The 26,606-nt window shown below is 52.2% G+C and overlaps 3 pseudogenes; all 3 read left to right on the top strand.

Annotated features, from left to right (window-relative positions):
- Positions 1-6,974: 6,974 nt before the first annotated feature.
- LOC146813112 (18S ribosomal RNA) lies at positions 6,975-7,502 on the top strand (annotated as a pseudogene; the record flags this gene model as incomplete).
- Positions 7,503-8,340: 838 nt separating this feature from the next.
- On the top strand, positions 8,341-8,493 carry LOC146813113 (5.8S ribosomal RNA; annotated as a pseudogene).
- Positions 8,494-8,894: 401 nt separating this feature from the next.
- On the top strand, positions 8,895-11,816 carry LOC146813114 (28S ribosomal RNA; annotated as a pseudogene).
- The last annotated feature ends 14,790 nt before the right edge of the window (positions 11,817-26,606 follow it).

A 26,606-nucleotide genomic window follows, 5' to 3' on the forward strand; every position in this document is an offset into this window, starting at 1 on the left:
CGAACTGGGGCATCAACCCTGTTTCAGAGCAGAATCAGCACATTGCACTTGCATCCCGAGCAGCACCACTGGAATTGCCACATCGGCTACCTCATTGCTGTCACCACTGAAGGATAATCGACACATCCGTTTGACGTTTGACAAGCATGGAGATATCTGGCCCATCGGCTACTGAAGCAACACAGAGACCACTGAAGGATGATCAGACAAGCATTGAGAAACCTGGTGCATTGGCTTGAAATCAACGCATCCCGGACCTGGTGCTTCATCTTCGAAAATCAGCGCATCAACATCAGTGAGTGGGGAAAATGAACTCATCACTTCAACTAAGGGAGTGGCATCAACGCATCAATCGACACATCCCTCATCTTGTGTTTACGAGAAGGACTAAGGTACTTTTGCTCAGATAAACCTGTGTGGGTCCTGCAGACAGCCTGCACTCCAAAACTGCATTTTATCTTCAAAAAATTCATATCTCAACTTCTACTTATTGGTTTCTTGACCTTTTGGTCTTGTCTTGTTCAAAAATTCATAATCTATTTCATGGAGTCTGTTTGTGGAGTTTTCATTGTGTTACTGTGTGTGGTGTTGCACACATATTTTAAACATTGCCTCTTTAGATTAGGCTGACTGCTGTGTGCCAGGCTACAAGTGGGAGCTGATGGGGTACCAGGATGAAGATTACAGGCCAAAAGTGCCAATGTATTCTGAACCACCTGTAGTTTGGAAAGATGGTCTTCATTCGACCCACCCATCATGGCATTACCAGCGTCAATACGACTTATGATCAAGGCTAATAAGAGTTCCCCTGCAACATAATGGGAGCCACTGGAACACTTGTTTGAGCAAACACATTGTATCAAAACTAGCAACCTAGGGCCTACCTGATGGGTGACCTATATGTAATAAAAGGGGAGTTTCAGGTTTGGCAAGGGGCTGTCAACATGGCAGTTTAAACCTGGATTCAGGCTTCAGTGGCAGGCTTGGGACATGTTTGAAGGGCTTCTCAAGTAGGTGGCAGAATCAGTCCTGCAGGTCCACTATTATCATGCAGTTTACATGCCCTGTGTGAATGGTATCCCACTCCACAAGGGACTTACAAGTAAATGAAATATGCCAATTAGGTATAAGGCAATTGCACCATGCTTTAGCGAGACAGCACAAACACATTAGCACTGGTTATCCATGGTAAAGTGCACAGACTCCTAAGGCCAACAAAAATAAATTCAGCAAATAAATTGGAGGATGAAGGCAACATATTTGGGGATGACCCTGCACAGGGGGCCAGGTCCAACACCACCTCTCTCCAGTGTAAACCAAGAAAAGACTAATCAGTGCCTTGATGGACTTCCCTGTTTAGATGATAGAACATGGAAAATGTCCATCCACTGCAGTGGCTTGTCCCAGTTCTATGCACCTCTGAAATCAGTTGGATTCCTCTGTCTACACTCTCTTGAGCTACTGAACTGACCCATGGGGAACCTTTCTCCTAACCTGTGGATCCTAACTGTGTAGCATCAAACCATAATTTGCTCTTAGATGTATCTCAGTAGAGAGACAGGACCACCGTGGGCCAACAAAGGTATGTGGCCCATTGTACCCCCTGGATCAGACTTTTGTCCCTAACCCAAGGAACAATTAATCCATAAGGATAACAATCAACAGAGAGCAGTGACAGCTGTCAGTGTCAAGAGCCAGGTCCCAGTCCTCACAAGATCTCTGAGGTTTCTCACAGTGTGGTATGACAGCCCTAGGTATTAGGCACCTTGTTTCCACTTTCCTTCCCACTAGTCCAGAGGTGGTAGCCTTAGACTAAACAGTAGTCAGGGGTGAGTCCTTCCTCCTCTTGCCAATCTATCTGGGCCACTGTCCCCTCCATTTACGGAGGTACTTCCAGATGTGTTGCTTTCAAGATACTCTGGACGGCTGCCCCTTCTAGCTCATCTTTCACCTGTGGCAACTCATTCTACAGAATACAGTAAATGGGCATTTGCAGACGAACTATGACCTTTCTCTGGATCGCCTTCTCACCCCACTACAGGAATACCAAGGTCATGGCGTGGACAAAGACATGCACCTGGGTCTGGATTAACCTGCACATCTGACCAGTGTACTTCTCTGGGGAACCAGCCTTTTCACCACCATGATCTGGTTGGACCCAGTGTCCTTAAGGGCAGTGATAGGGACCTAGGATCCCTGTTAACACTGACCTTGTGGATGAGATGACTTCCACCCTTAGGGATCACCAGTCTATTGTCTGAGTTCACCACCCAACTATGGGAGACTGAGGTATAATTTATCTCCTTCCCCTAGACACCAACTATCCCGTAGACCATATTGGTCCCCCCTGGGAGGTCCCACCAGTGGTTGGTTTATTTGGCTAGACAGAGCCCCCTGCTTTAGTCCTAGCTGGGAACAATCAAAGAAGCAGGGTTGGAAATGGGTCACCCTGGGCCCCTGCCCTCCAGACCTTGACTCCTTCTTCTCAGAAGGTACATGGAAACTAGGGCTGGGTGGACTTTGCGCAGCGCCACTACGTAGAATTTTGAAAAAAATGGTGGAAAACGAGCGCACAACCTGAGGGACCGTGTGCTCGGGACAGGGGTCCCTCGTGCTTGGGCAGGCTCACGGATCTCCCTGGCCTGGTTGGGTTGAGAAGCAGGGCCTGGCCCAGGCCTCCTGAGTTTCGGTCAGGGCCTGGGAGCCCACGTCCTGTGGCCTGCCAAGTGCCCATCTGCCCAGGACAAGGGTCCCTGGTGCAGAGCCCCGGAGCCCTACAAGGGCAGGCGGGAGCCCTACCGCTATGGCTCGGCGTGGGCAGGTGGGAGTCCTTTCAGTCTCGGCCACCTGGTCGCACCTTTCCCTCGACCAGCTGGTAGTATGCAATGCTTTCCATTGGGGCGACCAGATGGCAAGGCTGCCCTGGAAGTCTCGATGGGGGCTCATTTGCCTCCCCGATCCCATCCAGGGCTCCAGGAGGTCAGGTGCATCCGGGCCTAGGGTCCCCTGAGTGTCTCGGTGCGCACAGGTTCCCAGAAAGAGGGGTGGCTTTCCTCCGGATTAGTAGGGGGAGGGTATGCCGGAACACCAACCCCCGGGCTGGCAGTTCTATGCAGGGGACCAGATGGCCTATGCCTGGACAACACCTCCCCTGCCTCTGGGGGCTCCCTCCTCTGGCCCACGGCGTGGTAAAGTGCCCGGGACAGGCTCCATGGGTCCCGGGCAGTCCTCCCTCGAGCGTCCGGGCCCGAGAGCTCCGGTGGTCCTCCCCGTGCCTGAGGCCCAGCTGGGGTCGCCGAGCCCCCAGGAAGCAGAGCCCCCGAGCCCTGCGTGGGCAGGCAGGAGCCCTACTGTGAAGGCTTGGTGTGGGCAGATGGGAGCCCTTTCGGTCCCGGCCATCTGGTTGCACCTTTCCCCTCGGCCATCTGGTCGCACGCAATGCTTTCCAATGGGACGACCAGATGGCAGGGCTTCCCTGGAAGTCCTAATGGGGGCTCATTTGCCTCCCCGATCCTAGCCAGGGCTCCAGGAGGCCGGGCTGGTCCGCGCCCTGGTTCCCCTCCGTCACTCGGTGTGCATGGGTTCCCCGAAAAAGGGGTAGCCTTCCTCCAGATTACTCAGGGCAGGGTATGCCGGGACACCCCTCCTGGGCTGGCGGTTCTTTGCCAGGGACCAGATGGGCTATGCCCGGGCAACACCTCCCAGGCGTCCGGGGCTCCCTCTTCCGGCTCACAGCGTGGCAAAGTGCCTGGGACAGGCTCCATGGGTCCCTGGGCGTCCGGGCCCCGGGAGCTCCTGCAGGCCTCCCCATGCCTGAGGCCCAGCGTGGGGTCTCTGAGCCCCTTGAGCCCTGCCACCTCAGAGCCCTGCAGCCCCGGAGCCCTGCAGCCCTGGAGCCCTGCAGCCCTGGAGCCCTGGAGCCCCGGAGCCATGCAGCCCCTGAGCCCTGCAGCTCCCGAGTCCTGCAGCCCCGAGTCCTGCAGTCCCCATGCCCTGCAGCCCCCGAGCCCTGCAAGGACAGGCAGGAGCCCTCCCATGAAGGCTCGGGGCGGGCAGATTGGCGTCATTTCAGTCTCGGCCATCTGGTCGCACCAATCCCCTCGGCCATCTGGTCACACGCAATGCTTTCCAATGGGGCGACCAGGTGTCCGGGCTTCCCTGGAAGTCATGATGGGGGCTCATTCGCCTCCCTGATCCTAGCCAGGGCTCCAGGAGGCCGGGTGGTCTGAGCCCAGGGTCTCCTCCGTCACTCAGTGTGCATGGCTTCCCAGAAAGTGGGGTAGCCTTCCTCCAGATTATTAAGGGCAAGGTATGCCGGGACACCCCTCCCGGGCTGGCGGTTCTCTGCCGGGGACCAGATGGGCTATGCCCAGGCAACACCTCCCAGGCATCCGGGGCTCCCTCCTCAGGCCCGTGGCGTGGCAAAGTGCCCGGGACGGGCTCCGTAGGTAGGGAGCCCTAGCGCGAAAGCTCGTAGGGCAGATGGGAGTCCTTTCGGTCCCGGCCATCTGGTCCCGGCCATCTGGTCACGCGCAATGCTATCCAATGGGGCGAACCGCGTGGCAGGGTGCCCGAACGAGGTCCCACGGGCCCAGGGAGGCTTCCCCTTTGCCTCCAGGCCCTGTCCCATGGCCTGCTGCCCTGCCAAAGGCCCGGGACAGGGTTCCATCATGCCCAGGGAGCCTCCCCTTGCTCGGCTGGGTTCAGGGGCTCCCTGCAGCCCCGGGGAGGGTGGCCTCCCCACCCGGGCTCCATCCTGGGTCCTGCCACATGGCAGGGTGCCCAGGACAGGGTCCGGCGGGCACTGAGAGGCTACCCCTGTGCCACTGTGCCTTGGAGCCCTGGCTGGGTTCAGGGGCCCCGCCGGGCCCCGGGTCGGGTGCTCCATCCCTGGGCCCCGTCCTCTGGCCTTCCGCTCCACCAAGGGCCCAGGACAGGGGTCTGTCGGTCCCGTGCAGGCCTCCCCTGCTTGTCAAGGTGTCCATGGGCCACCGTTCGGAGGGCCCATCGGGTCCCCCTCGCAGCTTCCACGGCTGGGGCCCAGCTGGGGCCCTGGGCCTCCGGTCCCCCATGCCCCAGCACCCGCTCACTCTTTCGTTGGGGCACAGAGCGACCAGATGGCTTTCCTTTCAAGCCCGGCCATCTGGTTACGCCTTTCCCCTCGGCCATGTGGTCGTGCCTGTCCCCTCGGCCATCTGGTCGCGCCTATCCCTTCGGCCATCTGGTCGCGCCTATTCCCATGGCCATCTGGTCGCGCACAATGCTTTCCAATGGACCAGATGGCCGGGCTTGCTTGGAAGTCCCGATGAGGGTCCATTTGCCTCCCAGATCCCAGCGAGGGCTCCAGGAGGTCGGGTACATTCGCGCCTTGGGTCCCCTTTGTCACCTTGTGTGCACAGATTTCAAGAAAGGGGGGTAATTTTTCTCCGGATCACTAGGGAGAGGGTCTGTCAGACCTCCGTGAGGTCCGGCGATTCTGAAACAGGGGAAGGCAGAACCCGGGCCCGCCCACCAGGCCCGGGTACGCACCTACCTCTCAGTTCCTTCCTGATGGCCCTTCCTCTCCGAGTTTGCTGGGTCAGAGCTCCGTGAGGTCCAGCGATCCCGAGTTCGGAGAATGCAGCACCCGGGCCCGCCCAATGCGGGGCCCCCAGGGGCCCGGGTACGCACACCTGCCTCTCAGCCCCCTTCCTGATGGTCCTTTTTCACTGAGTTTGCTGGGTCAGACCTCAGTGAGGTCCAGTGATCCCAAGACGGGGGAAGGCATCACTTGGGCCCACCCACCAGGGCCCGCAGGGGCAAGGGTACGCACCTGCCTCTCAGCCCCTTCCCGATGGTCCTTTTTCACCAGGTTTGCTGGGTCAGACCTCCATGAGGTCCGGCGATCCCGAGACAGGGTAAGGCAGTGCCCGGGCCTGACCGCTGGGGCCCCCGAGGGCCTGGGTCTGCGCCTGCCTCTCGAGCCCTTCCCGAAGGGCCTTTCCTTCGAGCCCTCTCGGCCCTGTTACTTGGATAACTGAGATAATTCTAGAGCTAATACATGCCGACGAGCGCTGACCTCCCGGGATGCGTGCATTCATCAGACCAAGACCAATCCGGGCTCGCCCGGCCGCTTTGGTAACTCTAGATAACCTTGGGCCGATCGCACGCCTCCGTGACGGCGACGATACATTCGGATGTCTGCCCTATAAACTTTCGATGGTACTTTCTGTGCCTACCATGATGACCACAGGTTCAATTCCAGAGAGGGAGCCTGAGAAACGGCTACCACATCCAAGGAAGGCAGCAGGCGCGCAAATTAACCGCTCCCAACTCGGGGAGGTAGAGACAAAAAATAACAATACAGGACTCTTTCGAGGCCCTGTAATTGGAATGAGTAGACTTTAAATCCTTTAACGAGGATCCATTGGAGTGCAAGTCTGGTGCCATCCGCCATGGCAATTCCAGCTCCAATAGCGTATATTAAAGTTGCTGCAGGTAAAAAGCTCGTAGTTTGATCTTGGGATCGAGCTGGCTGTCCGCCGCGAGGCAAGCTACCGCCTGTCCCAGCCCCTGCCTCTCTGCACCCCTTTGATGCTCTTGACTGAGTGTCCTGGGGGTCAGAAGTGTTTACTTTGAAAAAATGAGAGTGTTCAAAGCAGGCCGGTCGCCTGAATACTTCAGCTAGTAATAATGGAATAGGACTCCGGTTCTATTTTGTTGGTTTTCGGAACTGGGGCCATGTTTAAGAGGGACAGCTGGGGGCATTCGTATTGTGCCGCTAGAGGTAAAATTCTTGGACCGGCGCAAGACGAACCAAAGTGAAAGCGTTTGCCAAGAATGTTTTCATTAATCAAAAACGAAAGTCGGAGGTTCGAAGATGATCAGATACCGTCGTATTTCTGACCATAAATGATGCCGACAAGCGATCCGTCGGTGTTATTCCCATGACCCGCCGAGCAGCTTCCGGGAAAACAAAGTCTTTGGGTTCCGGGGGGGAGTATGGTTGCAAAGCTGAAACTTAAAGGAATTGACGAAAGTGCACCACCAGGAGTGGAGCCTGCGGCTTAATTTGACTCAACACGGGAATCCTCACCCGGCCCGAACACGGAAAGGATTGACAGATTGATAACTCTTTCTCGATTCTGTGGGTGGAGGTGCATGGCCGTTCTTAGTTGGTGGAGCGATTTGTCTGGTTAATTCTGATAACAAACAAGACTCCTCCATGGTAACTAGTTACGAGACCCCCTGCGGTCGGCGTCCAACTTCTTAGAGGGACAAATGGCGTTCAGCCACACGAGATCGAGCAATAACAGGTCTGTGATGCCCGTAGATGTCCGGGGCTGCACACGTGCTACACTGAACGGATCAGCATGTGTCTACCCTTCGCCGACAGGTGTGGGTAACCCGCTGAACCCCGTTCGTGATAGGGAATGGGTATTGCAATTATTTCTCATGAATGAGGAATCCTCAGTAAGTGCGGGTCCTAAGCTTGCGTTGATTAAGTCCCTGCCCTTTGTACACACCACCTGGCGCGCCCCGGCTGGTGGAGCGGTCCGCGGCTGCATGGGGTGGGCGGGTGAGGAACGGGACTTTGGCGGGCCCCTTCCCCGGGGAAGGCCCGACCGACGTGCGAGGGACCGGGGACGGGGGGTGGCTCCCATCCCCTGTCCCTCTCCGAGACAGAACCCAAGCTCACCCGGCATGACCCCCCAGCGGTGAGGGGGAACCGAATGGCAGTGCATCCCATGGCTGGCACCACCCCTCCCTTAAAAAGGCCCTGGCTGGGCCCTCTGGCGTCCCGAGACCTGGCCCGACCTGACCGGGCTCCGGGCGACCGAGGAGCGGCCCTTCTCGCATGGCAGGGCAGCCTGGAAGAGAAGGGGCCAAGGGCTTGCGAGGGGACCCCGGCTCCTCTCGGTGGGAGGCGTGCAGGATGGGGAGTGGCCTGGTGGTGGGCTGATTGCCAGCCCGCTGGCACGGCTCGGGACTGCCCGGTGACAGACGGCTGATGTGCAAGTGGAGCGACCCTCCCTCGTTGCCAGGTACCCGGTCCGACCCGGTCCCGTGTGGCAGCGCTGAGGGGTTTGAAGACTCTCGTGGTCCCTCCTGTGTTACCCCGGGAGGGACCGGCAGCTGCGGGCTGCCTGCTCCTGCCGCTCCGCGAGCCCTCTCCCTCACCCCCGGGTGGGTGGGTGGGGGCGGGCTACCGGGCCGAGCAAGTTTTTTTCTCCCGACGGTGATTTCTGACTCCCAGAGGGGAAGCCTTGTATGGGGCGCCCAGGCCGGACGGACGGTGTTGCCTTCCTCCTACCTCTCCTGTGCCCGCAGGTGGGCAAACGTTTTCGAAAAGTTGCCTGTGACTCTTGGCAGTGGATCACTCGGCTTGCGCGCCGATGAAGAATGCAGCTAGCTGCGCGAATTAGTGTGAATTGCAGAACACATTGATTATCGACACTTTGAACGCACCTTGCGGCCCTGGGTTTCTCCCGGGGGGTTCCCTGGGACGCGGCTGGGGCCATCAAAGGGTGAGCTCTGCTTCCCCTTTGTTCCCCCACAAGGTCAGATTCCCCGATCGCCCGTGACAGGGTCCCTCGCCGGGTCCTGCCACGGAGGTACACTGCTGGTGCTCTTGGCCCCCGAGAAGGGGGCTTGGTGACCGGTCTGCCCCGGGCCTGTCCGGGGGCACCTGGCTGCGTGTCACACATGGCTGTCCGTGGTGTCCCACCGGCTGCCCATGCGCACATGCCTTGGGTGCCCTCCTCTGCGGTCGGCTTCCTGGCGAGAGCAAAACCCCTCCAGACGCGATCCAGGGACAGAGGGCGCGTACTGCTGGGTACTCCCAGCCCCTGCTCCGGCAGGGGGCTGGCCTTCCCCGGCTCCCCCTTAACGCTCCGGTGTTTTCTTTCTGACTACGAACTCAGATCAGACGTGGTGACCTGCTGAATTTAAGCATATTACTAAGCGGAGGAAAAGAAACTAACCAGGATTCCCCCAGTAATGGCGAGTGAAGAGGGAAGAGCCCAGCGCCGAATCCCCGCCCGGCGGTGGGCGCGGGAAATGTGGCGTGCAGAAGACCGACTCCCCAGCGTCGGCCAGGGGGCCCAAGTCCTTCTGATCGAGGCTCACCCCGCGGACGGTGTTAGGCTGGTAGCGGTCCCGAGCGTGCCGGAATCGGGTCTTCTCGGAGTCGGGTTGCTTGGGAAGGCAGCCCAAAGCGGGTGGTAAACTTCATCTAAGGCTAAATACGGGCACAAGACTGATAGCCAACAAGTACCGTAAGGGAAAGCTGAAAAGAACTTTGAAGAGAGAGTTCAAGAGGGCGTGAAAGCGTCGAGAGGTAAATGGGTAGGGTCCGTGCATTCCACTGGGAGGATTCAACATGGCGGGAAGGTCGGTGACCCAGGAGTTCCGGATCCCCTACGCGGGACCGGTGCCCGGGCCCTACACGGCCCCGCAGGGTGCATTTCCTCTGCGGCAGTGCGCCGCGACTGGCTCCGGGTCAGCTGGGAAGGCTTCGGGGTGGCAGGTGGCCCTGCGCTCCAGTGGAGTTTGTTACAGCCCCCCTGGCAGCAGCTTCGCTGTGTCTGCGGGGAGATTCGGCCGCCTCTGCGCCCTCCCCCGGGCACCCGTTCCTGGCCGCCCCTCAGGTGCCAGGGGTCTGCTACAATGTCAGTTACCCACCGACCCGTCTTAAAACACAGACCAAGGAGTCTAACACGTGCTCGAGTCGGAGGGCTGAGCGAAACCCTGTGGTGCAATGAAGGTGAGGGCCAGAGCGTGCCGGCTGAAGTGGGATACTGCTGCGCTTCCAGCGGCATGCGAACCACCGGCCCGTCTCACCCGCTCCGTCGGAGAGGTGGAGCATGAGCGTGCGTGATTGGACCCGAAAGATGGTGAACTATGCCTGGGCAGGGCGAAGCCAGAGGAAACTCTGGTGGAGGTCCGTAGCAGTCCTGACGTGCAAATTGGTCATCCGACCTGGGTATAGGAGCGAAAGACTAATCAAACCATCTAGTAGCTGGTTCCCTCCGAAGTTTCCCTCAGGATAGCTGGTGCTCAGACCACCAGTTGTATCTGGTAAAGTGAATGATTAGAGGTCTTGGGGCCGAAACGATCTCAACCTATTCTCAAACTTTAAACGGTTAAGAAGCACGGCTAGCTGGCATGGACCCGGGCATGGAATGTGAGTGCCAAATATCCATACAAGAACTTTGAATGCCGAAATGGAGAAGGGTTCCATGTGAACAGCTGTTGAACATGGGTCAGTCGGTCCTAAGAGATGGGCGAGCGCCGTTCAGAAGGGACGGGCGATGGCCTCCGTTGCCCTTGGCCGATCCAAAGGGAGTCGGGTTCAGATCCCCAAACCCGGAGTGGCGGAGACGGATGCCCTCGCGATGTCCATTGCGATAACGCAAGCGATCCCGGAGAAGACGGCGGGAGCCCCGGGGAGAGTTCTCTTTTCTTTGTGAAGGGCAGTGCGCCCTGGAATGAGTTCACCTTGAGAGAGGGGCCCAAGCCTTGGAAAGCGTCAAGGTTCCGGCGGCATCTGGTGAGCTCTCGCTGGTCCTTGAAAATCCGGGGAAGATGGTGTAAATCTCGCGCCGGGCCGTAGCCATATCCACTTTAGGTCTCCAAGGTGAACAGCCTCTGGCATGTTGGAACAATGTAGGTAAGGGAAGTCGGCAAGTCAGATCCGTAATTTTAGGATAAGGATTGGCTCTAAGGGCTGGGTCCGTCGGGCTGGGGCACGAAGTGGGGCTGGGCGCGTGCTGCGGCTGGACGAGGAGACTCCCTCCGAGGCGCCGGCGACTCTGGACGCAAGCCGGGCCATTCCTGTGGATCGCCCCAGCTGCGGTGGTCGCCTCTCCCCATGCCCCCTTCCCGGGGGGCGGGGCCTGCGTTTTGCCTTGGCCGGCGCCTAGCAGCTGACTTAGAACTGGTGCGGACCAGGGGAATCAGACTGTTTAATTAAAACAAAGCATCGCGATGGCCCGAGGCGGGTGTTGACGCGATGTGATATCTGCCCAGTGCTCTGAATGTCAAAGTGAAGAAATTCAATGAAGCGCGGGTAAACGACGGGAGTAACTAGGACTCTCTTAAGGTAGAAAAATGCCTCGTCATCTAATTAGTGACGTGCATGAATGGATGTACGGGATTCCCACTGTCCCTATCTACTATCTAGCAAAACCACAGCCAAGGGAATGGGCTCGGCAGAATCAGCGCGGAATGAAGGCCCTGTTGAGCTTGACTCTAGTCTGGCAATGTGAAGAGACATGAGAGGTGTAGAATAAGTGGGAGGCTCTCGGGCCGCCGGTGAAAATACTACTACTCTTATTGTTTTTTCACTTACCTGGTGAGGCGGGGGGGCGAGCCCTGATGGGCTCTCGCTTCTGGCTCCAAGGGCCCGGCGCCCGGCACCCGCCGGGTGTAGCCCGCTCCGGGGACAGTGGCAGGTGGTGAGTTTGACTGGGGCTGTACACCTGTCAAACGATAGCGCAGGTGTCCTAAGGCAAGCTCAAAGAGGACAGAAACCTTCCGTGGAGCAGAAAGGCAAAAGCTTGATTGATCTTGAATTTCAGTCTGAATACAGACCATGAAAGCGGGGCCTTACGATCCTTCTGACTTTTTGGGTTTCAAGCAGGAGGTGTTGGTTGGGTACCGGAGCATGGACGGAAGGGGGCCGCCTCCATCGCCCTTAGTGCACCGAATGTTCTTGGGGCACCCATTGCTAAATCATTCGTAGACGACCTGATTATTGGTCAGGGTTTCATAAGAAGCAGAGCAGCTACCTCGCTGCGATCTATTGAAAGTCATCCTCTGAGCTAAGCTTTTGTCTCTCCATGCATGGGCGACTGCGGATGCCCTCCTCCACCACACCCAGGGGGTGGGTGCCTCTGCTGCTGGGCCGGCGGGAGGGATGTGGAGGGGGTAACGTGGGCCTGCAGGAGGCTGCCTCCACCACGTGCCCTCCGGCACGGGTCCTCCCACTCCCGTCCCTGCCCCACCGGGGCGCCACCATCCCTTGCGGGTCGGCAGGGTGACCAGATGGCATGGGCCAGCCAGGCCTTCCCTTCCGGCTGCTCCCGGGCAAGTCGAGCAGAGAGGCGAGCCTCCAGAGCGGCTGCCTTGGAGTGCCTGGTCACCCTCGCTGGACTGCAAGGGTGACTAGCTTTGGCACCCTCCCAGGCCATCCGGGCACTGGGTTGTCCCGGGTCATCTGGTCACCTGGCTGAGCGACCAGATGGCCCCGTGGGTCAGGCGACCAGATGGCCCTGTGGGCTGGGCGACCAGATGGCCCTGTGGGCTGGTGGCCGGGCTAACTCCAACTTTTGTCCTTCCCCAAACTTCTGTAAGCCCCCACATAGTCAAGAAAAATGGGCTCCCCGGGCAGGCTGTCAGGGAGAGGACGTGGCCTGGGCTTAACCCTCCCTGGTTCCAGCCGAGGGTCCGGGTGCTGGGACTGGGGGTCCACCGGGGCCCGGGAAGGCTCTCCCCGGCATGGTTATGGTTCGGAAGCTGGGCCCGGGGCTTTTGCTCCATCCCAGTGTCCCAGGGTACAGGAGCCCCCCGTCCTGCAAGCTAGCCAAGGGTTCGGGCGCTGGGGCGGGGGTTCCACAGGGTTCCGGGGAGGCTCTGCCCGGCCTGGCTAGTGTTCAGAAGCTGGGCATGGGCTCGAGCTTGTGCTCTGTCCCAGGGTCACATGTTGCGGGAGCTTCCCGTCCTGCAAGCCAGCTGAGGATCCGGGGGCTGGGGAAGGGTGTCCACCGGGCCCCGGGAAGGCTCTCCACGGCCTGGCTAGGGTTCTGAAGCTGGGACCAGGCCAGGGGTTCGTGCTTCATCCCAGGGTGTGGGAGCCCATGTCCTGCAAGCTAGCCGAGGGTCCGGGTTGTGGGGACGGGGGTCCACCGGGGCCCGGGGAGGCTCTTCCCAACCTGGCTAGGGTTCAGAAGCTGGTACCAGGCCCGGGGCTCATGCTCCGTCTGTTGGGTCCTGGGCTGCGTGAGCCCCCCATCCTGCAAGCCAGCCAAGGGTCCGGGCGCTGGGGAAGGGTATCCAACGGGGCCCGGGGAGGCTCTCCCTGGCCTGGCTAGGGTTCGGCAGCTGGGTCTGCGGCTTGTGCTCCATCCGGCAGGCCCCGGGGTGCGGAGCCCCCGGTCCTGCAAGCCAGCTGAGGGTCCTGGTGCTGGAGACAGGGGTCCACCGGCGCCCGGGGAGGCTCTCCCCAGCCTGGCTGCTTTCAGAAGCAGGGACCGGGCTGGTGAGCAGGGGTGGCTAGCTTTATCTGCTACACTGGCAGAGCATAGTTTTCTGCCCACCTCTAATGGAAACCCTTTCCTTCTCCTGTGGCTTGAGACTTGACCTGGCTCTCACTCTGACACCTTAACCATCATTCATATGGTCATCCCCAGTTACCTTTATAGGAACTCTGGAGCTGACCCAGAGTTCTGCGTCCTAAGCAAGGTTCCTGAGGTCAGCAAGCTTGCTATCTACCCAGTAATGGCACAGCTCTGTAAAATTATATTGAGCATGTCCTCCCAAAAGATTAGGTTCTACAACCCATTGGATTAATCTATATTGCTGCCTTTCACCCAGCCCTTCAATACCTTGCTGGAATAATCAAAGACGTCCACCCAGTACTGGTTTGGAGTTTGTGGCTGTTCTTGAACCTCTGATTGTATTTCTCAGGGGTCATCTAAAATTTGGAAAGACGAATGGCCTTCATGGGGACATACTTGATCTGGTCCTCTACCTCAAGTTGTAAGAGTGTGTCTTTCCCCACCGAGGGCATGCACCTCTACAAGTTACACCCCCAGTACTTCTCTGCAACCGTGTGTACCTTCATATCTACCACAGAAACTGAAAATGTATCTATAACATCTTGCACTCTATAACTGGGTACCAGGTCCTTTGGTATGCATAGACTCACCTCTCCATTGCACAATGTTTGTATGCTGCCACCATAGCTTCTGGACTCTATCTGCTTGGCTCTCAAGTCCAGCTCTCTGAGACTGAGCTCATGACCATCCTATTCTTTTCCATGGCCAGTCTCTCTTTTGTCATCCTCTTCCCAGGTTCCAGTTTACTTTTGACTCACGCCAGCTCCAGTTTGGGATTGCTCTTCTCCCTCCAGTCCTCCAACTCCACTTGTGAAAGGCCCCTGGAAGACACACTGCTCCCTGCCCCATCCTGGGAATCCTTATTCTCCTCCTGGGGGCAGGGGTGGGTCATTCCTGCAGCTCAGGGTTCTCCTCTCGGTCCTGGTCCTCATCTTCATTCAGACCCAGATCGCCCTCAGGATCATCCTTCACTGGTACTTCTTGCAGCCTTTTGAGTTCTGCATAGACATGGAGGTCTAGCTGTAGCCTGTTGAAGCTTTCCTGCCCACAATTAGCCTCCTCTCCGTGCAGGGCTGCCACATCTCAGCCCTAGTGAGGTTGTCAATATTTATCAGATCCATCTCCATGGTAGCAGAGGAAGGTAAGGCTACTTACATTAAGAAAAACAAGCATTTGCAATGCAAATTGGTCTCGCTTTTGTGAGTTAGATGTTTTGGCGTTGTAAATGACAATGTCTTTTACCTACCAAAGGAATGAAAGAGAAAAGAATATGGAAACAGAAAGGATGCTGGAGAAAGGAAGAAAGTGAAACAGATGTAACGAAAATGAGGAACGGGGAGAACTGGGGTGAAAAGAAAATAGAGGGGAAAATAGAAACGGCACAATAAAGATAGAATGAGGAAAAAGAGAATTAAAGAAAGCAAAAATGTCCATAGATTAACAAAGTAAAGAAAGCAGGAAATAGAGACGAACAAATAGAAACAGGAGAAGAAAATAACAAATGAAAGCAGAGTGAAACAGAAAAAAGAAGAGAAGGAGAGAAAGAGAGAAAGAGAAACTGACACTGAAATTAAGAGAGGCAGATGCAAGGACAGACTGAGATATGCATAGTATAAAATAAAGTGAACGGAGGAACAAGGGCAGAGACTTTTACGGACAGGTACAAAGAGAAATGGAGAAATATTAGAAAAGCTGAAGTATACAAAGAAGTCCATGTGTGTGTGACGTGGGCTTACAGTTAGGGCAACCTCTTTAACACACTTTGCTCTGGTGCTGCTAGTAGGTGGCGGTGCTGACAAGCACTTTAAAACAGGATGGAGGCAAATCAAAATGTTGAAAATAAAGTGTTTCAATAAAGACATTTGATCATTATTTATTATCGCACACCGATGATATTGCACGCTCACTGTGCTGTGTAATACACTGCACTGTCTTACATGCTAGATCTGTGCTATGCAAATACTGTAAATGAAATATGAGTGCGCCTGTGCACTGTCAGTGACCAGGCCTAAGAGGGCATAAAAGAGCTGAAATTGAAAGCTGTTACAAACAGGGGCCCCCAAAATACGTTTGACCCAGGACCCCCAAAATTCTTAAAATCTCCCTGTTAAAGAGGAATATTTTAATTGGAGCAAAAATCTCCACCACACGTGTTGCGAAGAGCCGCCATGTGCTAGCAGCAAATCTGCAGTAGGTCCGTTCATCGCCATCAAGGTGAAGCTGCTGTGTACTCTTGAGTTTTTATTTATGGACCTTGTTCCTTCTTTAGTAGTTCTCCATTTACATTATATTTGCAAGTCACAAAACGCCCATGAAACCTTTCACCACATTTTGTCATTGCTTGCTACCCGAGTGCTTTGCTTTCATGGCAGATACCTTTATTCTAATTACACACCCTGGGGTGGGGGCAGAGAGATGGTGTAAATAACAGGAGAAGATTTGGCCCTTCAGAGCTGCCAACTGGGAAGCCAAGCTGGAGTCTCAGGGTGGGCAGAACACCTCACGATTCCTGGCAAATAACGTACTCTCCCTGTGCCTAAAAAAATGAATGTAACTGGTGCTAATGTAAAAGCGCTCTGAAACGTTTGGTTTTGCGCTACTTAAAACTGTGAATAAAAAACAACATGGGAGGGGGAGAAAACATGAAAGCAATGGAGCAGGGGCTTGGCAGGGACACGGAGGAAAGAGCAATAGAGGGGAGGCGGAGACAGCTAACAAGGGAGGGAGCACGAGCACAGAGGAGGAAGAAGCACAGGGGGAGAAGAGAAACTACACTGACATCTATTAAGAATGGATCATGTCAGGCAAAAACACGGCCAGGGTGCCCATTTAATTAGCTCCCTATTAACTTCTCTTCTACTAGGTCTGCCTCGAGACACCTTACTTGGCAATCGAGTTTCTCTCAGTTAAGATCCTGTGAAAGGATAGCCGAAGTGCACGTGGACAGCTGCAACACAGAATTAAACCCATGGGAAATACATTCGACCAAGTTTAACATCAGACTGAAAAATTCTCAGTTCTGGGTATATCCTAGGATCCCGACTGGAGTGGAGATGTCTCCCACGTGGCAGAACTTTCTTTTTCCTTGTTTTGCATTCTTGCTATAGCGCTGCGAAGGAGGAAGGCACGCTTCCCTTGTGGTGTGTACAATGCACTCCCTAGATTGAATGGAATTACTGTGACGGAATATATGGTGGGCGATTATGTTATCCAGCACGGCTTTCCTGCAAACCCTATGTTAGTGACGTGTGTTTTATTAAGGAGGTAGGGCCGTTGGGGAGACGAGGACTGAAGAAGCTGCATGGATAAACCTCAGAAGCACTACCGGGAGATGTGGGGGGTGTGGCTACCAGGAAAGGGTACGAGAGGCCATCCAACACATGGAGGAGGGGTGGGGCTGACCACACCCCCACCTTATGCTTCTAGATTTTAGAGTGTCCCCCGACACAAACAATTGCTCAGAGGGGGGCTGTTTTAGCATAGAAAGATTGCAGATATGTGTTTCTCGCAGTTTGGAGGGGCAGAGTTGGGATGGGCTGTTTAGTTGGGTTGGTGTAGCTGGCTGTCGGGGAGGGGTGACAAAGAGGCGGGATCTGCGAAGGTTCCCGTGTGACGGGTACCTCCAAATAACAGCTAGAAAATAATACTTTTAATTCTTAATTAAAAGCTGTTTGGAAGGGCCGATGGAAGTGAGGTGCAATAATAACTTATGTGTGACAGTTTCCCTCGCCTCCTCTTTGCTGCTGTGCCCTGCGGTCTGGTGCTTGCAGTGTGGCTGCTGGAATATAATGAGGGTGCGGCGCAACTGACACTGGGAGAGTACCAGAAGGTGGGGATAATGGCTGGCACCAACAGATGGGCACCAGGGAGCCACTGGCAGGGAAAAGAGCTGCTTTGGAGTCAAAAGGCATTACGGCCCGGCGATTTGGAAGCGCTGAATATTGAAGTTCTAAATGAGCAGCACAATGTAAAAACACATAAAACGAACATAAAATACCTTTTCCCCAGTGATGTCAGCAGGCGGTGTGGAGGACTCACCGCGCACCATCTGTGCTGTGCGAGTCCTAAGTTGGGAAACACGACGGTCTCTGGGACACGACTCAGTACACGGGTTTCCAAGCAAGAAAGGCACGCTGAAGTGGATGCCTGCTTGTGCCCCGGGGGGACCGCAGAGTACGTTCTGCTAAAGAAGCACTCGAGTAGGTCCCTGCTTGTGCCCCGGGGGCACTATAAAGTGCACGCAATGTCGCAATGTCGAACACAGCAACGTGGGCTCGAGATTAAACGTATGAAGTTTTTGAATATCACGCGCTTGCCTCACGTAAAAAAAAAATATCCGGATCGGGAAACACACTCGCACTCACGTAAAAAAAATGTATCCATATATTGCAAACAGGAGTGCAGGTGGGCGAGCGATAATAAGGCACGAACAATGGAAGTGGGGGCGGCGGGAGAGAAGGCTCGGACAGCGGAAGGGGTGGCATGGGAACAAAGTAGTGCTCAGGAAACATGCAGTAAAGGGGCCAATAGCCGTGGAAGGAGACATGGCCATCATAAGGCGGGACTAGCAGCCTCTAAACCAACCAGAAGGCAGCACTTAGAAAGGAAAAAGCCACAAGCCAATGAGAAAGTGGACAGAGGAGTGGGTGGGGCTTTCCTCACCTATAGTGTATACTGCATGTCTCGCAAAGCTTGCAGCGCATGCGCTGCATCGCTAGGCGAGACCTAATAATAACAGCCAATGGAGACTAAGGGGAATTTCAAAAGGCTTGTGTTGGTATCTGTTAGAAATGGGGTTCTCTAGTTGGCCGAGGTAGGTACCTTTGTCCAAGTAGGGGCCCTTGCTTCTAGTCACGGTAAGGGTGATACACTCCTAAAATAACCCCTGCTCACCCCCTTGGCAGCTTGGCACAAGCAGACATTCTTATCCCAGAGGCAGTGTGTAAAGCATTTGTGAATAAATACAGTAACACAGTGAAAACACTACAAATGGACACCACACCAGTTAAGAAAAATAAGTATTCTTTGTCTAAACAAGACCAAACGACAAAAATCCCAAATACAGTATTAAAAATAAGTCTTTCAAATGGTAGAAATAGTTCAGTTCAATGCAAGTTGTAAATGTGACACTTTTTCCACAAAGTACCTTTGATGCGTTACGCAAAAACAAACAAAAGGGTCACAGGGAAGGTTATGCTTCAGTTCCTTGCTTCGGGGGTGGTGATGCGTTGGTTCCTTACTGCAGCGCAGGGGAGGTGATGCATCTGTTCTTTACCTGAGAGGAGGGGATGCGTCTGTTTCTTAGTGCGTTTCAGCCACACGGTAGGTGCAGCGACGGTCTTCTCAGCGATGCGTCGGGACCCGGTGTGGATGCGGTGCGCTTCTTCCTAGTTGCTCGGCGAGGCATCGGAACCAAGAACGGATGCGTCAGGAATCGGTGAAGGTTTGACAAGCTTCTTCTCGTTGCGTAGATCTTCCAGCTCCCAGTGAAAAACAGTCTCTACAGGTCCTAAACAGCAGCAGGCACCTCTTTGCAGGTTAGAATTCCCAGCAAGGACACCACCACAAAGACTTCACCACCAGGGGAGCTGGTGGTGAAGTCTTTGTGTCCCTGAGACTTCAGAATAGGAGGCAAGCTCAGTTTCAAACCCTTGGAGATCTTTTCTTCAAGCAGGTGACAAAGAAAAGTCCTTCTTTTCCTTTCCTTGGCAGCAAGTAGACACTACAGGACAACCCCAGACAGCAAACAGCAGAATTCTTCCTCAGCCTTTTCAGCTCTTCTCCTTGGCACAGGTTCCTCTTGATTTCCCAGAAGTGATCTAAAGTTCTGGGGCCTGGGTCCCCTTTATATACACACACATTTGTTGTTCTCCGAAGGCAGAGAGTGTCTGTACCCAGCCAAAACTAGTTCTGTCCTCACAGGTGCAGCTTCCTGGCAGGAGGTGGAGACAGCATTGTAGAAAGTCTATTCAGGTGAAAAGGAAATCTCCTCCTCCTACTCCAAATTCAACCCAGGTCTATTCAGGCCAGCCCTGACTCATCTGACTTCTGGAGCCACAGCCCTCTCCTGCCCCCTGTCACTCAAAAGCCAGACACGCAATTCACAAACCTAGCAGAGGCACTCTGGATGGGTAGGCAAGAAAAATACCTACCTTCTTAAAAGTGGTATTTTCAAACACAGAATGTAAAAATCACCCTTATTAAAAGATGCACTTTAACATTCTGAGTTCAGGCATACTAAACGTTATTTTCCTTTCTTGTTCCTAGGGCTAGTTTTGTTTATAAAATGTTATAAACTAACTGCCCATTCTGGACTATGGGAACAGATTGCCTTGCAATAGTGAAAAACGAATTTGGCAGTGTTTCACTATCAGGACATGCCACACACATCAGGGCATGTCCTACCTTTCACATACAAAGCACCCTGCCCACAGGGGTACATTGGGCCTACCTTAGTGGTGACTAACATGTAGTAAAGGGAAGATTTAGGGACTGGCAATTGTATGCACTTGCCAAATCGACATGGTAGTCCCAGACTGCACACAGGGTCTGCAATGGCAGGCCTGAGCCACATTTTACAAGCTGCTTCTGTGGGTGGCACAATCAGGGTTGCAAGCCCACCATCAGCATTTGATCTACAGGTCCTGGGCACACATGGTGCACTGTACTAGGGTCTGACAAGTAAATCACATCAGCCAATCATGGAATCACTAATCCACCACACTGAACTGGCACTGAACAGCAGTGGCAAAGTACCCAAAGCATCTACACCAGCAAAAACAGATGAGGCAACAGCAGACAAATGGAAGGGAGACCCACGTCAATGGTGCCAGGTTTAACAGTATCAAATTATTTATCTGCCATTTTCTGTTACACTGTATGGTACTGCACAAATACAATGTACAACGTTGCACACCAATGTGAGAAATTGGGTTACTGGTTGACTGGGGTGTGGCCCTGGTCAATCTCAACAACAATCATTGTCAGCGTGAGGCCCAAGTCAACCCTAAATTCAACTGTGGCTTAACTTAGAGGCCACATGTAAAGTATTTATGCAGCACAAGGCAATTCCCAAACCAAATTAAAAAAATAGATTAAAGTTTAATAAATTATTTGACACTAAAATATCACCAATCCAATCAGGATAACAGCAGAGCGGGCCAGGTCCAACAGTTATGTTATGTAGATTCTGATTTTTCTGCATGCTATGCTGTGCCATGTTTTCTTATGTTATGTAGATTTGTTTGAGCGTTCTATCACTGAGGAGTTTATGCTGGGGCTTAGCAGGTGTGAGCCTAGTCAAACCTAGGGCATATTAGGCCAACTCGAAAAGCAAGGTCTTCTGCATCTTGCAGAATTCAGGAAGTGAGTAGGAGGTTTTTATAAGTAGAGACAGGTCATTGAACACTTTAGTATTAATGTAAGAGAAGGCTTATCCACCGGAATTGTATATTGGATGTGTGGGATGTGTGCAAGTATGAGTTCGACACACTGAGGTATCTGGAAGGTTTCTGGAAGCAAACTTGACTGCTAAGGGATGCTGGGCAAGTGTTGTGTAGTGCCTTGAAAGTGTGGATGAGGAGTATGAATTGTGCTCATTTGTGTATGAATGGCAGTGGAGATCATTCAGGTGTTGTGTGATATGAGGTTGAGAGTGATTCTGGTCACTGAGTTCTGAATGGTATGCAGCCTTCTGGTCAGTTTATTGCTGATACTGGCATAGAGGATCCTGAATTCCTGCTTGTTTGCGACCAGGGTGTTGTGATAGTTTTCTTAGGTGCTGATTGAGAGCCATTTGAAAATCTCCCTCAGCGTCATCATGGTATGAAAGCATGAAGCAATTAAGAGGTTGACTTGGGTGGTCATGTCAAGGTTTCTGTTAATGATGATCCTGAGGTTCTTGGCGGAGGTGGAGTCCCAGGGTGAAGTTCTCTTCCTGAAGATCACAGTGTTGCTTTTGTGGAAATTCTTGTAGTCTTTATCCAGTAGTCGATTTAGTCATGTATGCATTGAACTTGATCCAGGTACCAGGCATCTTGTTCGTGAGGGAGAGAATGAGTTGCATGTCTTCAGCATAGGAGAGGACATTGATGTTGTGAGAGCAGATAATGAGTGTTAGAGGGTTCATGTATACATTGAAAAAGGTTGGGCTAATAGAGGATCCTTGCGAAACTAAACAGATGTGATTGTGGGCATCCGAGATGTACAATGCCAGACTGACTGACCTGGTCCTTCCAGCTAGAAAGGAGCAGATATTTTGGAGTTTGTGTCCTTTGATTCTGATGTTGTATAGGCATTGGATGAGGATGAGTGGGAGACCGTGTCAGATGCTGCAGATTGGTCTAGGAGAATCAGGATTGCCATGTCTCCTGTGTCCAAAGTCATGCATATATCATCCTTGGCAGTAATGAGGACAGTTTCCATGCTGTGGTTGGGTCCGACACATTTGTGTGTGTATCCTGGATGAGCGATAGACCTTGGCATGCCTTGAAGAGACCATCCTTGAGATTGGGGTAAACCACATTTTTTTTCAGGTCCATTTCCAATTGGGAGCCTGTCCATCCAAAGAATATAGTCTATTTTTTATTTGTTTGATTATTTTTTCCATGGAGGTTTGTGTGAAAGTTTCCCATCTTTATTGCCCTCCCCAACTTTGATCTAACTAACACGCACTCTTTTGTATGGCCCATAATTCAGCATTTCAATTCATAGAACTGTGGCTGGAACTTTACTTATAGTTTTGTTTTTCTGCTCTGTAGTACAACCAAGTGACAAATGAATCTGTGAATGGTTTCCTACATTGTTGTCTTTGCTTTCCAGACGGCATTTTTAAAATCTTTATTTTTCAGGGTATATATAAAAGGGTTACAGAATGGAGTAATCACAGTATATGATAAAGACAATAGTTTGTTTTCATTCATAGAAAAAGTTGATGTTGGTCGTATGTATGCAGAACTCAGAGACCCATAGAATAGAATAACCACAGTGAGGTGGGAGGAGCATGTGGAGAAGGCCTTCCACCTCCCCTGTATTGATTTTATTTTAAGTATGGCCATGAGGATGTTGGCATAAGATACTACCACTAATATAAAGGGCAACACAACTATAACCGAACCAAGGATGTAGCTTGATGTTTCTATCAATCTAGTGCTGCTGCAAGAAAGTGTCATGAGGGCTGTAACATCACAGAAGAAGTGGTTGATTGTGTGAGATGAACAGAAGGATAGGCCTGAAAGTAGCACAGTATGAGGTATTGAGTCAGTAAGGCCAACTATCCAGGTTCCCACTGCCAGCCGAATGCAGACATCTTTGCTCATGATGGTCGTATAACGTAAGGGATTGCAGACAGCCACAAATCGATCATAAGCCATAATTGCAAGGAGAATGAGTTCTGTAGACAGAGTGACTAATAAAAAATAAATCTGTAGCAAGCATTCTGTGAGGGAAAATAAATTATATTCCTGAAAGAAATTTGCCAGCAACTTTGGTAAAATAATTGTTGTGCAGTTGATATCAAGGAATGACAAATTTGTGAGGAAGAAGTACATAGGGGTATGTAAATGTATATTTAGATAAACAATTGCCATGATAAGAAGATTTCCAATTAAAGTTATCAGATAAGCCACCAGCAAAGTAGCAAAAGAAAAAGCTTGTAGCTGTGGCACACCCACAAAACCTACAATGACAAACTTGTTTGCTTCAGTTTGATTATCTCTTTCCATTTGTCTGGGGATGGAGTCACTCATGCAGGGATCTTAGGGCCATCTGAAATTAAAGAGACAGATATTTTATCATCCAACAAAAAGTGTCAGTAAGACAAAAATTGCTGAATACTGAACACACAAACACACTCATAAGAAATTCTTGCACAGTACATTCCTGATGTTTTTTTTGTGAATATTAGAAAGAAAAGTCTCAACAAGCTGCAGATCCTCCAAAATTTAGCTGCTCGCCTTCTACTTGGCATACCCAAAGGAGAATCAGTTTCAGGGGTCCTTCCCCTTCTCCACTGGTTACACTTTGAGAAGCGTACACAGTTTAAGCCTAGGCCCTGTGTATTGCGTTCAGGGCTCTTCATGGGGAAGGCCCTCAATTTTTTAAGCTTTGTTTTCGTTGGTACATCCCGCCGAGATCCCTCTGCTCAGAATCGGCATTTAATATAATTGTCCCTAGAGCAAAAAAAGCACAATGGGTCTGGAGAAGCTTCATAGGCAGCACTTCCTGTCTCTGGAAGAGCCTCCCCTTACTCTTAAAAAAGGAAATGGACCTCCTCTCTTTCAGGGAAAAACTGAAAACGTGGCTCTTTAAACTATAAGTAGTTTTCTAAGCCTTGGCCAGCCTCTTAGCCTCGGCAAGCTTGCGCGCCTAGACACCCTCGGTAAGTAGTGCGTGATTGTTATAAATTTCTATTTCATTAACTAGTGTGTTCAACAGTGATTCACATTTTGCTTTCCCAATTCACTGACTAAGGCATGGGGTAGCTGTACAGCTCACTTCAGATAGTGGCTGCTTGCTTCATTGTGAGTGTTGGTATTTTGCTCTTGCACACATTCACATCCATCATAAAAGTAGTTAACTTCAGTACCAAGATTGATTGGCCAATCTCTGCTTTCATTACAGTTAGGGACAAGATAATCTCGATGTGACAGAGTTAGCTTTAGGGGATGCAGTGTAGCAGCTGCAGTGTTGATTATGACAAACCTGCAGCTGCTCTACTGAAGGCTTTGACTTTTCTTGAAGATTTCCTTCTTCACATTTGAGTATAACACAACCTGATTCTTGGCCCCATGCTGAAATATTGAACCTGCTGACAAATCTATTTTTTGCATCAGGCCCAAGCCCGCCTTGCTCGATCATCATAAATGCTTGTTCAGCACAGTTTCCCTTATTTTGCAATTTGTAATTTGATAACCAGCGACCTGTTATCCTGAGGCAGGGTGTGCACTTTTGTTTCCATGATCAATAGAATGAATTTGTATCACTCCATAAAACATTTGCGAGAACTACCAAGGTTTGAAAATTTTGGGAGTGATTCTTTGCTTCACAACCACTCTTGGGATAATGATAAGCCTGTCTACTTTCCAATTCACCTTTACATATTAAACATGGGTCATGCAGCTGTAGATTTTTTAGGTCTGCCTTGTTTCCTGCTGTCACCGTATAGGTCACTGTTTTGGTAATATTTCTATGGGTAAATCCTGCGTGCAAACCTACTTAGGTAAATTCCGAACAGGTTGTCCATAACTAGGTACCCGTTTTCCTGTTTCTAGAACTTTTTGCATCACCATTATTTCATTAAGCAGCCTTCAGGTTAGGCTACCATCTGGACATAATTTGGTAAGAATAGGCTGTTAGGTCGAACAGTAATTACTAATGGCCTTCATCACAACTTCCATTGTCACCATAGGCCAAAGGGGCATCATTCTTCTGACTTGCGCATTCATGAGACTCATTTAAGGATGGATCAGTCTTAGCTTCTAATGTAAATTGCATGTGACTCCTTGAGGAGCTGAGTTGTTGATGACGCATAGCTCCATTACATTTTCAGAGTAGTTAGGGTAAGATCACATTTTTTTGCACTGCATCTCCTTTACTGCCTCGCTTGTTCCGTTACGAATTTGTGGAGTCTTGGTGACCATCTTCAATGTATCCTGGTGACAAGTGGCCATGTGTTCTGAAATGTAAAGGGAGCATGGAGCGAGGGTAACAGTTGAAGGAGAACTGGACAAGGGAGGATGCTGTCTTGCTTGCTCCAAAGGAGGAGTAATTATCCTTACCTGTGAATCATTGATGATTCTACAATTTGGCAACAAGTAATATGGAGAAGTTTTATGTATGTACCATGAAGAGAAATTGTATTTTGGGGCAAGCAAAGGGGTATCCTCAAGAAGGAGTCATTATATTTCAATTCCTGGAACCTCTATGTGGCCAGAGTGCAAGAGGAGAAGGTTGAGGTGATGATCGGCCATATTGCGGTAAGCAATTTGAAGTTTTGGTGGAAAATAAGAGAAGAGCAAGTGGCGTGAGCGAGCTATGCCACCCTGTTGCATGCATATCAATGAGATCAGCCTCCTGGCTATCAGGGTCACAGAACGGGTTGCGCCTTCAGAAAGGCGCAACCTGTTCTGCGTATGCAATGTCCATCTTGAATGCAGCTGGAGTTGTGGTGAGGCTGCTCGCAGTGGGGTCGATCCTGAATGTAAGTATGAAGTGGTTGTACTACAGTGCGCATACAGGGTGATCCCCATACCAGTGGCGGTGCGTCCATTGGGGGCCTTGGGGCGTTGCCCCATTAAGCACATGGACGACCGTCACAACTGTCACGCTAACATTACATTACAATATTTTGAAAACCAATCAGTCTGACTGGTGTCAACGCCACGGCACGCTCTAGCTGAGCTCCTGGGAGGCCAGCAGCAGTGTGCGCTTGGCAATTTTTGGGCTAGTCATTTCTGGCCCAAACATGCACACACGCACACAATACCTTGATCTTCCCTCCTCCCCTAGCGACTCAGACAGTGGCGATAGCGAGGTGAGGGACCCGAGGGTGCTTCTTCATACCGCAGCCCCCGGGTCTCATTATGAGCAGGGAGTAACCCTGCTCTTAGCCAATCCTGTTGCAGTGGCGCTGCTAATGCAGCGCCACGATTGGCTAAGACACCGCAACCTGCATGGTGCCACGCGTGGGTGGTGGCAACTGCCCAGTGCCGCACTTGTATGGCCAATCACACTGTGGCTGGCTTATGTGAAGCCAAGCCATGCAGTAGTGATTGGCCATTGATTTCCCGACCTCTACGCTGATATGCTCGCTGTCGGCACGTGTCACCGCGCCAGTGCCTGCCACACGAGTCACTCACGGAATCAGTCACGAGTCGTCGTCGTACCACGGTAGACCTCGTGGTGCCGGTGTGTCTATTATTGTTGTCTACACTACTACACTACAGTCTAGTGCTAGTGGTAAGTGGCCTGGCCGAATGTGAATGGGTAGAGGATGTGGTCCGTCGGCTACGCTGCCGACTTTGGTGCTACTGGGTTTCACTTTCCAGAGTTCGAGCCTCGAGGTCGCGTCCACAATCATGATGGCTCAGGCTGATCCGGATAAACTTATGGGCGACGGCGTAAGCATCTGGCAATCCAATGCATGATCTGGGTACATAGATTAATTTACAATATTGCATTGTGACTCGGGCCCTAGAACGATACGTGCCTCGCCCTCAATTCGTTCTAGGGCCCGAGTCACAATGCAATATTGTAAATTAATCTATGCACCCTAGGGCCTACACACAC

This window comes from Triturus cristatus, chromosome 7 (assembly GCF_964204655.1).
Source record: "Triturus cristatus chromosome 7, aTriCri1.1, whole genome shotgun sequence".
Lineage (NCBI taxonomy): Eukaryota > Metazoa > Chordata > Amphibia > Caudata > Salamandridae > Triturus > Triturus cristatus.